Here is a 13,845-nt window from a genome sequence, read left to right on the forward strand (position 1 = left end):
AATTTGAAGGTCAAGATAAAATTTAATTGTAGGTCCTGAATGAGAGGGGGGCGAGGTGACTTGGAGGCAGGAATGGGGGTGGAGAGGGAAGGTGGAGTCAGAAAGGCTCTTCTTCTTGAGTTCAAATCCAGCCTCAGATACTTACTAGCTGTGTGACCCAGGACAAGTCACTTAGCCCTATTTGCCTCAGTGTCTTATTTGTAAAATGAATCAGAGAAGGAAATGGCAAACCGCTTCAGTATCTTTGCCTAGAAAACTTCAAATGGGGTCAAAAAGAGTGAGACACAACTGAACAAAGGCTGAAATTAGACTGGCAGATTAGGATCTGCCAGGAGACTTTGAAGCCTCAGTTGGCACATTTCCAAAGCAGTTGTCCCTGCCAAGCCCCCTTCTGTGGATGTTTTATCCTGTTGTTTTACATAATTCCTGGCAGGGACAGGAACAAATTTAACAGCAGTAACATTTCTATTTTCTTCAGATATTTCCTTGTAATCACTATGCTCCTGCTGATCCTGAGGCTTCTAGCGAAATGAAAGACTGAGGCTCAAAAAAAAAGTTTGAGAACCCCCTATTCTTTATGAGTACCGCAAAACCATAGTAAACTTTATAGCAAAGACTGTTTTTACAAAAGGGCAATGAAATGGTGAACTGAATAATTAGCTGGGGAGTTAATTGGATAGTGTCTTGTATACTGAAGGTACTCAAAAATTTTCTAGAGGAATGAATTAAATCAATTAAATTTCACAATTTCTCTGTCTTTTTGCATTTTCTTTACTTCTTCTGTCTCAGAGAAAGAGGAGTTTCTCTTTTTTTGCAAGACTGATTTCTTTTTCTCTGTTTCTGACCTCATACCTTGGGATCTTGCTTCATCAGTTATGATCCCTTACCAGTCCTTGCATCTTAAATTTCTCCCTTTCTACTCACACACTCCTGCTAGAGCATATACTTTGGTCTCTTCTTTCCAAAGAAAACTTCTCTTGATCCTCCTTTCCTCATGTATCCTATTACCTCTCCCTTTTCACACCAAACACCAAAAAGATAGAGTTGCTTAGCTTTGTGGCATACTTACCTTTTACCCCTTCACATCTTGGTTCTATACCAACTACTCTATTACATTGTTTACATAAGGTCATGTGAGTTCCTAAATCAAGCAGTCAGTAAATATTTGTTAAGTGTTTACTAAGTTCTAGGTGCTGTGCTAAATGCTGGGGATACAAAGAAAAATAAAAAAGGTCCCTGAATTAAAGAAGACTAAATGTCTAAATTGATATATGTAAGATAAATGTAGAGTAAATAGAAGATATCCTTAGAGAGAAAGGCAGCTGGAAGAATTAGGAAAGACTGACTGGAGGAGGTGGTCCTGGAACTGAGTCTTAAAGGAATCCAGGGCTTCTAAAAGTCAGAAGTTAGAAGACAGAGAATTTCAGTTTTAGTGGAAAGCTAGTGCAAAGGTTTCAACATTGGAGATGGGGTATGTTGTGTGAGGAACAGTAAGGAGGCCAGTATAACTTGACTATAGAATGTGATGAGGGAAGTAATATGTTAAAAGACTGGAAAGATAGGAAGGGGCCAAGTTGTAAAGAATTTTAAATGCTAAACAAAACACTTTATATTTGATCCTAGAAACACTGGAATTTAACTGAGTAGTGGGATGATATTGTAAGATTTACATTTTAGGAAAATCATTATATGGAGGATGGGCTGGAGTGGGGAAGAGACTTGAGTCAAGGAGGTCAATTAGAAGGATATTGCAATAGTCTGAGCTAGAAGTGATGAAGACTTGCTAGAGTGGAGTCCACGTGAGAGAGGAAAGAGAGATGAGAGAAGTGTTTGAGAGTCTTAAAAAGAAATTACAAGATTTAGCAACTAATTGGATGTTTGTTGAGTAAATGAGAAGTAGAGGATGACACTGAGAGTGTGAATGAGTGACTATAAGGATGGTGTTGCCTTCAACAATAATGGAAAAGTTCAGAAGGATAGGTTTGGGTAAATAGAGTAAGTTCTATTATGGACCTGTTTAGTTTTAGAGGCCTTCAAGACATCTAGTTCAAAATGTCCAATAGCCCAGTGGTGATATGGTCCTGGAGCTCAGGAGAGAGACTGGAGCTGGATAAATGGATCTGGGCATTATGTGCATGGATGATAAATGCATCCATGGGAGCCAATGAGATCACCAAAGGAAATAGTATAGAGTGAGAAGATAAGGCCTAGACAAAACCTTGGGAGACATCCACAGTTAGTGGTCATAACATGGATAAATATCCAGCAAAGGAGACTGAGAAGGGGAAAAGAGAACCAGCAGAGAGAACAGTCACAAAAATGAGGAAAGGAGAGTTTCCAGGAAAAAAAGAAAAAGTACAAAATGCTGAAGAGGGATTAAGAATGATGAGGATTGAGAAAAGGACATGGTTCTAGGCAATTAAGATATCTCTGGTAATTTGGAGAGAAGTTATAGTCAAATTATGAAGTCAGGAGAGAAAGTAATAGAAGTATAAACTTTTTAAAGGAGGTTTAGTTGAAAAGGGGAGGAGAGACACAGGATGAAAAATGGCAGGCATAGAAGGGTTGAGTGGGGATTAGTTTTTAAGGATGGTCATGTCTGTAAGAAACAAGGAAGGAATAGGTAGATAGGGAGATATGTTGAACATTAGAGAGAGTGCAGCAACATGTAATTTGTGTTAGGACAAAGGAACAAAAAGACTTGGAAAGTAGAAAATAACAGAGTTGAATTACTTCACCTTTTGGTCAGGATTGGAAAGGGGCTCAAATATAGCCAGAGGAGGGTAATGGCCTGAGATAGACTTTAGTGGGATTGGAAGTCACAGGAAGGAGCAAAGTATAGGCTTAGGAAGGAGTAAATCATAGGAAGGTGCCTGGATGAAGGATTTTTACTCTACGTTATCCTTTAATTTCCAATCCCTTGCCTAACCTCAGCCATGGATTACTCTCACCATCCAACTACTTTGTTCCTCCTCATATGCTGCTGAATGGAACTAGAGAAAATCATGAAACCATGCTGGGCCCTCACTGCAAGAAGACAATCCTACTCTTCCTCCCAAACCGAGTCTCTGCATCAGTTGCCACAGCAGGTGTTCCAAACATTCTCTTCTTTCCTCAAGCATTCCACCCCATCCCCTTCCCTGATCTGCTCAGCTGAAGACCTCAACTCCTATTCACTGAAAAAATTGAGGCCATCCATCAAGAGCTTACTCTTTTCCCCTCCTCTTCATTTCACATCCTTCTAACACCATGCTCCATTATTGCCTTCAGTCTCCGATGATGATTTCTCCCCTGCCCTAGGGATGACCTTCATGTGTACTCTTTATGTTTACTCTTGATCCATCTCTTCCTATATTCTGTAGTCCACTGACCCTACCATCATGCCAACTCTTTTTCCTATTTTCCCCATTTTTCATAACCTTTTCTTAACTCTCAGTCTCAACTGCTGTGGACTTGCTTCTTAACTAACAAGGCAGTTGATGGCACAGTGGATAGAACCCAGGGCCTGGAGTAAGGAAGACCTGAGTTGAAATCTGGCCTCAGACATTTACTGTGTGACCCTGGCCAAGTCATTTAACCTCTGTTTGCCTCAGTTTCCTCAATTGTAAAGTGGGGATAAGAATAGTATAGACTTCATATGGTTGTTGTGAGGATCAAATAAGATACTTGTAAAAAGTGCTTAGCACAATGCCTGACACACAGTAGGTGCTATATAAATACTTAATTCCCTCTCCATCCCCACCCCACCAAGGACCTGTTATCTATAAATCTGAGTATACTATGCCTCCTCTACTGTATGAAAAGAAAAGAAATAAGTGGACCTATGGAAAGTTTTTTTTTCCTTTAAGCAAAACTCTGGAGTGGTCAGTACAACATTAAGCTAATCATTTAACCTCTCTGAGTTTCATTTACCTCACTTGTGTGTACTGGGGGAGGAGGAGCTGCTTGAACTAGAGTAATTCCTAGCTCTAAATCTAAGACATTAAGGTTATCATAGCCTATATATTCCACCACAAGTTGGATGTCAATTTTAACACTACTGGAGATCCTGATTCTCCTGCATAGTTTTTGTTTTTTTGTTTTCTTGTTTTTTTTGTTTTTTGCTTTTTTTTTTTTTTTTTACCATGCATTGGCATTCATTCATTACAATAACCAGTATGTCATGGACAACCATCCTTTTATGACTAAAGTTTTTTATATGCAGTCATCTTTGGCACCAAGTTCCCTTCCTCCTCCTTTTTGTATGACACGGATGTCTACTCCACTGCCTTTTAAGTCACAATAGCAACCAGGCTCCCAAGGAAAACAAAGTCATCCCTAGGGCTACACAGTGATTTTACTCCATAAACATGAAGCTTGAGCCAGTGAGCAGCAAAAAGTATCCCCCAAACTTGGGCTTTAATAACTGCACCAATTTATCCTCATTCTCAAACTCACTTTCAGTCTTTATAGTCCTCCTCCAAGCCTACTTCAGCCAATACTACTTTAGGTCATGAAGGGCTTTGGAAGAAAAAAAAAATTAAACAGAAACAGAAACAGAAACAAATATTGAGCCCCTAAATTCATTACTCAAAAATTCCTTTATAAAAATTCTATGTTTATGCTCCATATTAGTAACTCTCATGTAGATTTTTCAGAAGGAGGAAGGGAAATGGTCATAAAGTGAGTGCTGGGCCAGAGTTAGGAAGACCAGAGTTCAAATGTGACTTCAGATACTTACTTCCTAGTGACCCTGGGCAAGTCAAGTCACTTAACTTCTTTCTGTCTCAGTTTCCTTAACTATTAAACAGAATTATATTAGCACCTCCCTTACTGGGTTGTTGTGAGGATCAAACAAGATAATACCTGTAAAGTACTTAGCACTTTGCCTGCTATGTAGTAGGTGCTCAGTAAATATTTGTTTCCTTTCCCTCCCTCTGTAGTTCTCAACTAATACAGTGTTGCAACCTAAGTAAGCAAAGACCTAAACATTCAGGGAAAGACAGGTTTGTGGTATAGCTCATAATATTTGGACTCTGTCATCACCAACTGCTTTTGGCTCTTTGCTGGATATTTAAATACAGAGATCAATTGGTTAATTAATTCATCTATCCTTTCAAAAAACACTTATTAAGAGTCTACTATACGTCTGGAGATGTGCTTGGTTGTAGTGACATAAAGACAAAAACAAAACTGTCTCTTTTCTCAACAGGCTTACTATTAGGGCACAAACAGATAAATAAATACAGATATATAAAGTCAACATAAAGTGATATCCTAGAGAGGACCAGGAACTAGGAACTGGAGGGATCAATATAAGCTTTCTGCAAGAAGCAACACTAAGCTGACTTTTAAAGGAAGCAACCCCTTCATTTTACAGATGAGAAAACTGAGGCAAACAGAGTTTAGGTGATTTGCTCAAGGTAACACAGGCAGTAAGGAGTAGATCTGGAATAAACATCAAAGTGCTCTTATTTCAAACCAGCAGTTTTTCTCTAGTAACATAATGATGGCCAAGCTGAGAAGTGAAGAAAATTACTAAAAATTACTTTTTCTAGGCATTCAGATGTGAGAGGGAGGACACATTTAGGATGATATGTTTAGATTATAGGTCCAAGTGAGTTTTTTTTTTTAATGTAGAACATACAGGCAGGTTTGTAGGAAGCAGAGAAGAAGCCAATATATAGGGAGAGACTGAAAATTAAAGAAAAATATGGGGATGATTGTGGGGTCAAGCTGCCAGAGGATATAGTTGGGGAATGCATCAATGGCACAGGTTGAAGAATTGTCCTTGGCAAGAAGATAAGTTACGTTTTCACCAAAAGAAAGTAGCATATGACATCAAGGAATTTTGAGATGTAAAAGGGAGGCTTAAGGAGAGAAATGTAAGTTTAGGACAGCAGTTATGATAGGAGAGAATCAACTGGGTCTTCACTGAGTTGATACTATTTAAAAACAAATGTGCAGAAGACCATACACACAGTTGTGCGACCTCCTGGAATTCTGTGCAGCAATATAAAAGTGGGAGTGGATAAGGAAGACAATGGGGGTGATAGGATGAGGAGAAAGAGGTTCTACCATAGAAGAAAGCCTATCATTTAACTGATTATAGTGTTGATGTTAGGAGGAGAGGAAAGAGAAAGATGCTGACCTGAGAAATGAAGGGACTGGAGATGAGGGTGAGATTTAAAAGTGAGGCAAAAGGTGGATATAGGAGGTAAGAAGGTTAGGGTCACATAGAAGAACTTCAGAGTGCTTGATCAAGGAAGTAGACTACTTAGGAAAAATTGTGAGATCAAAAGTATGGTGGCTATCCTTCTGTATTGCTAAGATGGAGTGAAGTTGAAGGTCATGGGCACTGGGAAGGTTAAAGAACTATAAGATTAGTGTTTTTGAGGGGATATTATCTATCTGTCCATATACACATATGTCTCACATATATATGAAATATATGTGATGTACATAAAAATGCATAAATATGTGTATGTGTATGTGTACTAAAGTGCCCTAGGGAACTGAAATAAAGAAAATTGTGAAGCAGGTACTGAACTACTAAGGAAAGAGGGGCAAATGACCTCAGGGCTAGTAGTTAAGTGCCACCAGGATCTGACCAGGGTGTAATTAGATGGAACATAAAACTCCAAGGTCTGGAACGGAAGCAAAGAGCAAGGAGTAGGCCTATATCTCCTCTGAATCCAGTATACAGGTAACAGGGGTGGTCTATCCTGTACTGGAGAGGATGGTCAGAAATATGGTGTCTTTTAGAGGAAGCCAGTGGTAGATGATGAGAAAAAGTTTTAAAAAAGGCTAAGATAAAGGGAAGTTTGTTAAAAACAGAAAGGTTTCCACAAGATTCAAAGGAAGGGGAGACCAGAGTTGAAGTTCTGGAAAGTATATGGCAAGGGTGAATATGAATGAGAGGACAGTAAGTGATGGTAATAAGGGAGAGAACATTTATATATAACAAAATTATTATAAATCATGGACACAAAACTATATGGTACAATGGAAGGGGCAAGAAAGATTGGATTTGAACTATACTTAAATGTCAGACCTGCCAATTACTACCTGTGAGAGCTTCAGTAAATAATTTAACCTTGCTAGGTCTCAGTTTCCTCTGTAAAATGAGGAGATTCGATTAGAAGACATCTAAGGTTCTTTCCTATTCTTCTTAATTCCCTTAATATCCTTGGCCTTTTGTTCTTCCAGATGAATTTTCTTATCATTTTTTTCTAGCTCTACAAAATAATTTTGGTAGTTTTATAGGTAGGACAATTTAGTAAATTACTTTAGGTAGAATTATCATTTTTATTTTATTGGCTCATTCTACCCATGAGCAATTGATATTTTTCCAATTGTTTAGATCTGGCTTTATTTGTGCGAAAAGTGTTTTGTAATTGTGTTCATATAGCTTCTGGGTTTGTCTTGGCAGGTAGACTCCTGAGTATTTTATACTGCCTGCAGTTATTTTAAATGGAATTTCTCTTTCTATCTCTTGCTTCTGAATTTAGTTGGTAACATAGAGAAATGCTGATGACTTATGTGGGTTTATTTTATATCCTGCAACTTAGCTAAAGTTGGTAATTATTTCAACTAGTTTTTTAGTTGATTGTCTATACCCAAACACATTATGATATTTTGGCTAAGAACTCAAGTTGGGTATTTAAGAGAAAAGATTTTCTATATTTTGTCATTTCACTTTTAAAACAACAATCATTTTCTTCTTTACTGTGGGTTTGAGATGGGAGTGGGCTGAAGAAAAAAGAAATTTAAGGAAAGGAATATAGCCTTGGGTGATAGTTGTTAAGATAATGGAGCTAAAATAGGAGAGGGAGAGAAAAAGAAAGGACTAAAAGGGTTAAGAGAGAGGAATAGTAAGTAGTTCTTCAGATCAGGAGATGAGAAAGGATGAGAAAAAGAAAACATTATCAGCTATTCCTCAGGTCTGAGCTCACAGATAGCATGACTGACTGATCTCAGTTCACCTCTGTACTGAGCCTTCAGCCTTCCAGCATGCCTGTGATCTTAACTCAGATTTTTCTGGGGGGGGCGGGCACAGCTCAAGTAAAGGAGTCGCTGAGGACAAAGCTCAGTGCAAGTGCTTCAACAGCTATTATTGCAATAGATTTGCAGTGTGGAAAATGTTTTTCTTAAAAAGAAATAAAATTTTTTTTGGTCATTCAAACTAAGTAGCCAAAAGCCAACAATGATGTGAACATATTTAAAAAAGATCAAATAGGGTGAGCATTTCATTCAGTATCTAGTGAAATCTGAAGATTTAGAAAACACATATAGATATAAATAATGGGACCATGACTACTTTAGAGACACAAAACTGTCCCTTTTAAAAAGCATGTAATCAGCTAAAAGCCAGAGTGTCTCTTGGGAAAGTGGGTATAGCTTAATAGAGTCACTGCTTCTCACTACAGAGATGTAATGATGGGCTTATGGCCACCTCAACAATGCAAAGAGACACAGCAAATCAAAGGTTTTGGAAACTAGACACTACTGGGAGTCAATAAAGGGCCGTGTTTCCCCACCTACAGCCTCCCCTCTCCCCACTCAGGAACCTCTGTTTCCCATGTATTTATTTATTAAATAGGACGCATCAGCTTAACAACAGATTATAATTGCAAACAAGTTATTTTGATATTAATGGAACAACAACTTACAATTCTAGCTCTGATTTTTTTTGGGGGGGAGGGAAAGTCCCATTGGTCTAATTCACATTTATGTCATTCTCATTAACTCTACGCCTAACCATCAAACAATCTGGAACTTGGGAAAATAAGTCTATCCTGCAGCCCATCTAGCATTGATTGGATCGGCTCATTTTCTCAACTGTATGTATCTGAAAAGACTTCTAAACACATTTGTCTTAATAAAATAGACAGTTTTTTTCAATATTTAAAGATGGTACCACAGCTGGAAAGTATTTTTTCTTGACATCAAAACTGATGCTTTATGAAAGCACAGCATTTATGAGACTTTGATAGGTCAGTTTTACTGAGAAGCAAGTAATGTGGTATGCAATAGATGGAGAGCTGACCCTGGAAACAGGAAGGCCTTGGTTCAAAACTCACCTGTGACACATATTCAGTTCACATAATACTCAGGATTCTTGAAATCATCTCCTTTGCTATTTGTTATGAGGAGATAATATTCCATTAGTTTCATATACCATAATGTGCTCAGCCATTCTCCAGCTACCAAAAAGGGAATGGAAGGCTTCTAATTAAATCCTAGTTCTTTTGTTTTTCTTCCCTTTTTCCCTTTAATTCTCTTTTAATGTTCTGAAAGATTGTTTTCTTCCTTTTACCAAGTTATCCTCTCTCTTAATCCTACTTTTCTTTCCTATCCATGCTCATTTTTCTGTTGAATACTACATATCTCTAGACTCAATTGTGTGTGTTCAGCCCTCCTTTGTATGTTTCAGATACGAGTGAGATCCACCTGATGCTTGATCCCCCTACCTCTTCCTGAAGGGTCTGAAAGAACATCTGTCTCCTCTCTTCCTATTAGAAAATTAGCATTAAATCATCTTATCTCCCTTTGCAAGTGCTCAAAGGAATTTACCTTCCTAGGTTTCTTCTGACTCTGGTATTTGCATTACAAAGTTCCTACTCAGCTCTGTTTTTTCATCAAAAATGTGTGCAAGTACTCTAGTCCATTAAAGATGCACTATTTCCCCTGTAGAACTACATTCAGCTTTACAGAGTAAAAACAGGGTGTGTGTGTGTGTGTGTGTGAACAGGTTGTAAAAATGTATCTTTTGCTTTTTAGGATATTATTATCCAAGAATTGCCCTTTTTTCATTAGAAGATGTACAGTCTTGCATAATACTAATATTGTTTCCTTGGTACTTTATTTCCTTCTTTCTGCATGCTTGCAACATTTTTTTTCTTTGATATGGGCGTTCTAGATTTTTGCTATAATATTCCTGTGATTTTCTTTTTGGGGCCTTTAAAGAGGTCATTGGTTGATGATTTATTTTGTCCTCCAGTTTTAATAGATCCAAGGCATTTTAATTCATGATTTCTTGAAATATAGTGTCCAGGTTTACAAAACAAAAACAAAAACAAAAACAAAAGCATCCATTTCAGGGATTCTGAAGATTCTTAAATTACCTCTTCCTGATTTGTTTTTCTGTTTAGTTGCATTTTTTAAAATATCACATAGTTTATATTTATTTCATTTTTTTATTTTTTTATTTTGTTTAAATATTTTTTGATGTCTCATGGAGTCAAGGTTACTAGATGAGGCAGTGAAGAGAGCACTGGGCCTAGAGTCAGGAAGACCTAAGCTCAAATTTGACCTCTGACTCTTATTGGATGTATGACCTTGGGCGAGTCACTTCACCTCTGTCTTGTTTCAGTTTCCTCTCCTGTAGAATGAACATAATATTAACATACTCTCCCCAGGATTGTTATGAGGATTAAATGAGATAATAATTGTAAAGCACTGAGCACAGTGCTTGGTGAAAAAACAGAGCTGAGTAGGAACCTTGTAATGCAAATACCAGAGTCAGAAGAAACCTAGAAAGGTAAATTCCTTTGAGTACTTGGAAAAAGATATTGGCTATATTAATTTACATGTGCCTGTGTGTGCATGTGTGTGTGTATGTGTGTGTGTGTGTGTGTTTTAAAGAAGTCCATAGTCCATACTTGGGAAATGTTTTCCTCTTTCCCTTTTAAGCTTTTTATTCTCCTTCTAATTCTTTGCTCCAGAACTTTTATTTCATTTTTTAAAAATTTCCTGGATAGAGCACTGGCCCTGAAGTCAGGAGGACTTGAGTTCAAATCTGGCCTCAGACACATAACACTTACTAGCTGTGTGACCCTGGGTAAGTCACTTAACCCCACTGCCTGGGGGGGGGGGACAAAAAAAAACCCACAAAATTTCCTGACTCATCACCAATTTTTGGTGAAAATCACTTTTGTCTTCTTTTTGAGTCTCTGCTTATAGTTGCTATGGAGATAATCTCTCCTCCTTGGGGGGGCTCCCTACATCCGTGACACATTTATATTAACTGGAGTCTTGTTGGTTTACTCATCTTTTCAGATTTAATTACTGGATTGGGGCTCTGCCCCCTGCTACACTATTTGGGTGGAGTGAGCCATCTTGTTTGGTCTCATGCTGGGTCACATGGGTGTCTGTGTTGATTCTCATCTCCAAAGGTTAGGTCTTCTTGGATCTCTGAGGTTCTGAGTGCTAGATCTTCAGGGTGCTCTAGGGCATTTCAGGGAAGAGTGAACAGCCTCAGAGTCCTGTGTTCTTGTCTGAGTACTGCCACCCTACAGTGGTTATTTCTACACCCAGGGCTTCCAATATCCCAAACCTGTGATTTTTTGGCAACCCTGGTTTTTTCTCAGGGAAACCCTGGCTTTTCTCAGGGGAACTCTTGCTTACTTGGCACACAAATCCTTGTGGGCTACATATTTCTGGCCTGGCTTTGCTTGAGCTAGGAAGCTATTAGTTTTATTGCCTGCATTGGGACTTGTCTTCCTAATGAGACCTCCTTTCCTATTGTCCATGGGAATCTTGCTTATTGTTTGTGCATTTCTACGATGGAAGAACTAATTTTAGTTTTGTCATTGGATTTCTTGATCATTATTGGGTGTAGTATGAATTTCAGGCTTTTGCAGCATTTGGTATGTGGGAACTGGGTGTTTTTCCTCCATTCAGGCACTCACTTTGGGCAGGACACTCCCATAGTGGAGTGTCACTTATTTTATATGCGTGCACATGCGCGCGCGCACACACACACACACACACACACACGTGTATGCCTAGGATAATGATATGTATCAGGGATGAGGCAAGAAGAAGAGCAGAAGAATAGGATAAAAACAGTCTCATGATAGATTACTGGTGTTTGGTAACATTCCCTTCGTTTCTTACCTTCCTTTTCTTTGTAATAAAGGATTCACGTGTGCATGACCAGAAATGAGAGGATATGTTACAGTACAACATGATGGAGAGAATCATCTGTGGAAACTTCCCTACTTCTCATGTTTTCATCAAGAATGCCCTTGATGTGCTTTATGTTTTGATCATTCATGTGAAGATATTACATAGAGGTGAAAGTAAGCACATGGGACTTAGTTACTAATATATGCTCAGTTGTCATTTGTGGTCAATAATATCCATTCTTTTGGACTTTTCTCATTAAGATATGTGGAAAATCTATTCCTAAATACCTCTAAAATAGTACTACCTCTAATACAGTTCTGAAAGCAGTGTGGTAATCAGAGAATCTAAGCTCAAATTTTGTCTCTGTCACTTACTAGCGAGTAAATCACTTAATCTTTCTAGGACTTGGTTCCTCATTTGTAGGACAATTTGATTACTTCTAAATCTGTGATCTTTTGTCTTAAAACTCTAAAGTTATGATTCTTATATGGCCAAATCTAGCTGTACTTCCCAAAACAATACTGGTGATGACAGGAACAAAACGACGATTTAGGAAATTTATCTTTCCCTTCGAGGTAGCTCACTGTGTATAATTTTTTCTCTTAGAAAATACCAAGATGCCTTTTGTTTGGAAGTTAAAGTATGAAGGGAAAAAATCAAGCAAAACTTTTGTTTTTATTTTTCGGAGTTCTTTATGAAAAATAAAGCAAAAAACAAAAACAAAAAACAAAACAAAACAAAACGGGACACCTTTGAACTAGAGGTAACTATAGATCTTAAGGAGAGGTAATATGGCATAGCAAAATGGACACTGGGCTAGCAGTCAAAAGATTTGGGCTCTGATAACATTACTGCTTTTAATTATCTGCGTGACCTTAGAATAGTATGTCACATTTCTGAGTCAATTACTTTACCTATGAAATGAAGGAGTTGGAATATTTGGTCTCTCTTAAGCTCCATGCCAAACAGGGTATCATGGTTCAGGGGGAAAGCACTGTCACGGGAGTTAGAGACCCTAGGTTCAAATCCTGCCTCTGATGTTTACTCGGGCAAATCACTTCACTTCCCTGACCCTGAGTTTCCTTATGTATAAAATGAAGGGGTTGGACTAAATGACTTCTGAGATCCCTTCCAGCTCTTTGCTTCTAGGACCCTTCCAATTTTATGATTCTCCCTGTCATGTTGAGGTCATCATATCCTTAGTTTACCCAAGCTAACCAGAAGGAATTAGGAAGAGAAGATAGAAGGCATACTTGTATGGGATGAGGGATAAAGGGATTTGGGGGACACAGATTTTTTTCCTCAAGTAAGGCCTCTTTCCTATCTCCCTCTAGAAGTGCTTCAGATTGAACTTGAAATTTCTTCAAAGTCCAGTCAATATTTAGTACTTATCTCAGATTAAGGGAGAGATCTGAACCCAACCTATTCTTTTATCTTTTTTATTGTGGCTGTATTTCTCTTGACTTTTGAGATTTTGAATTTCTAAATGATTATTTCAGAATGACATTATTCACAATTTAAAAGGTCAAAATCCTTGCCTTTTATCTTCTTAACTCCAAAACCCAAATCACCACTCTGCCCACAGGTAAATAACATTTTTTAAGGGCCATCATCTAAGTGATGTAGGCATTGGATTAATAAACAACAGTGAAATTAGGCATCAAATATGGCTCCCAATCATGATTGGCTAGGGAGGCTCATATAAATTCATACACATGAATTGGTCAGTTAGGTAACCTCAGGTATATCTGAGTACTAAATAAGAGACCTTGGAGAAGTAGAGTCCCAAGTTTCAAAACACTATTTTCTAAAGAAAACAGTTTTTAATAAAACAATTTTATAAGATGTATGCTATGTTCCAAGGTGGGGGGGAGGTCACTAAGATCCAGGTCCTGGTCTCACACACACACACACACACACACACACACACACACACACACACACACACACACA

The 13,845-nt window shown here is 38.1% G+C and overlaps 1 protein-coding gene across 2 annotated transcripts in view; it reads right to left on the reverse strand.

Moving 5' to 3' along the window:
- The window catches only part of PLCB1 (phospholipase C beta 1), an 840,557-nt gene that overhangs the window by 297,970 nt on the left and 528,742 nt on the right, over positions 1-13,845 (reverse strand). The gene's annotated exons all lie outside the window — the stretch shown is intronic.

The sequence above is a fragment of the Vombatus ursinus genome, unplaced genomic scaffold (assembly GCF_900497805.2).
Source record: "Vombatus ursinus unplaced genomic scaffold, bare-nosed wombat genome assembly UNPS02014841.1, whole genome shotgun sequence".
Classification (NCBI taxonomy): Eukaryota; Metazoa; Chordata; class Mammalia; order Diprotodontia; family Vombatidae; genus Vombatus; species Vombatus ursinus.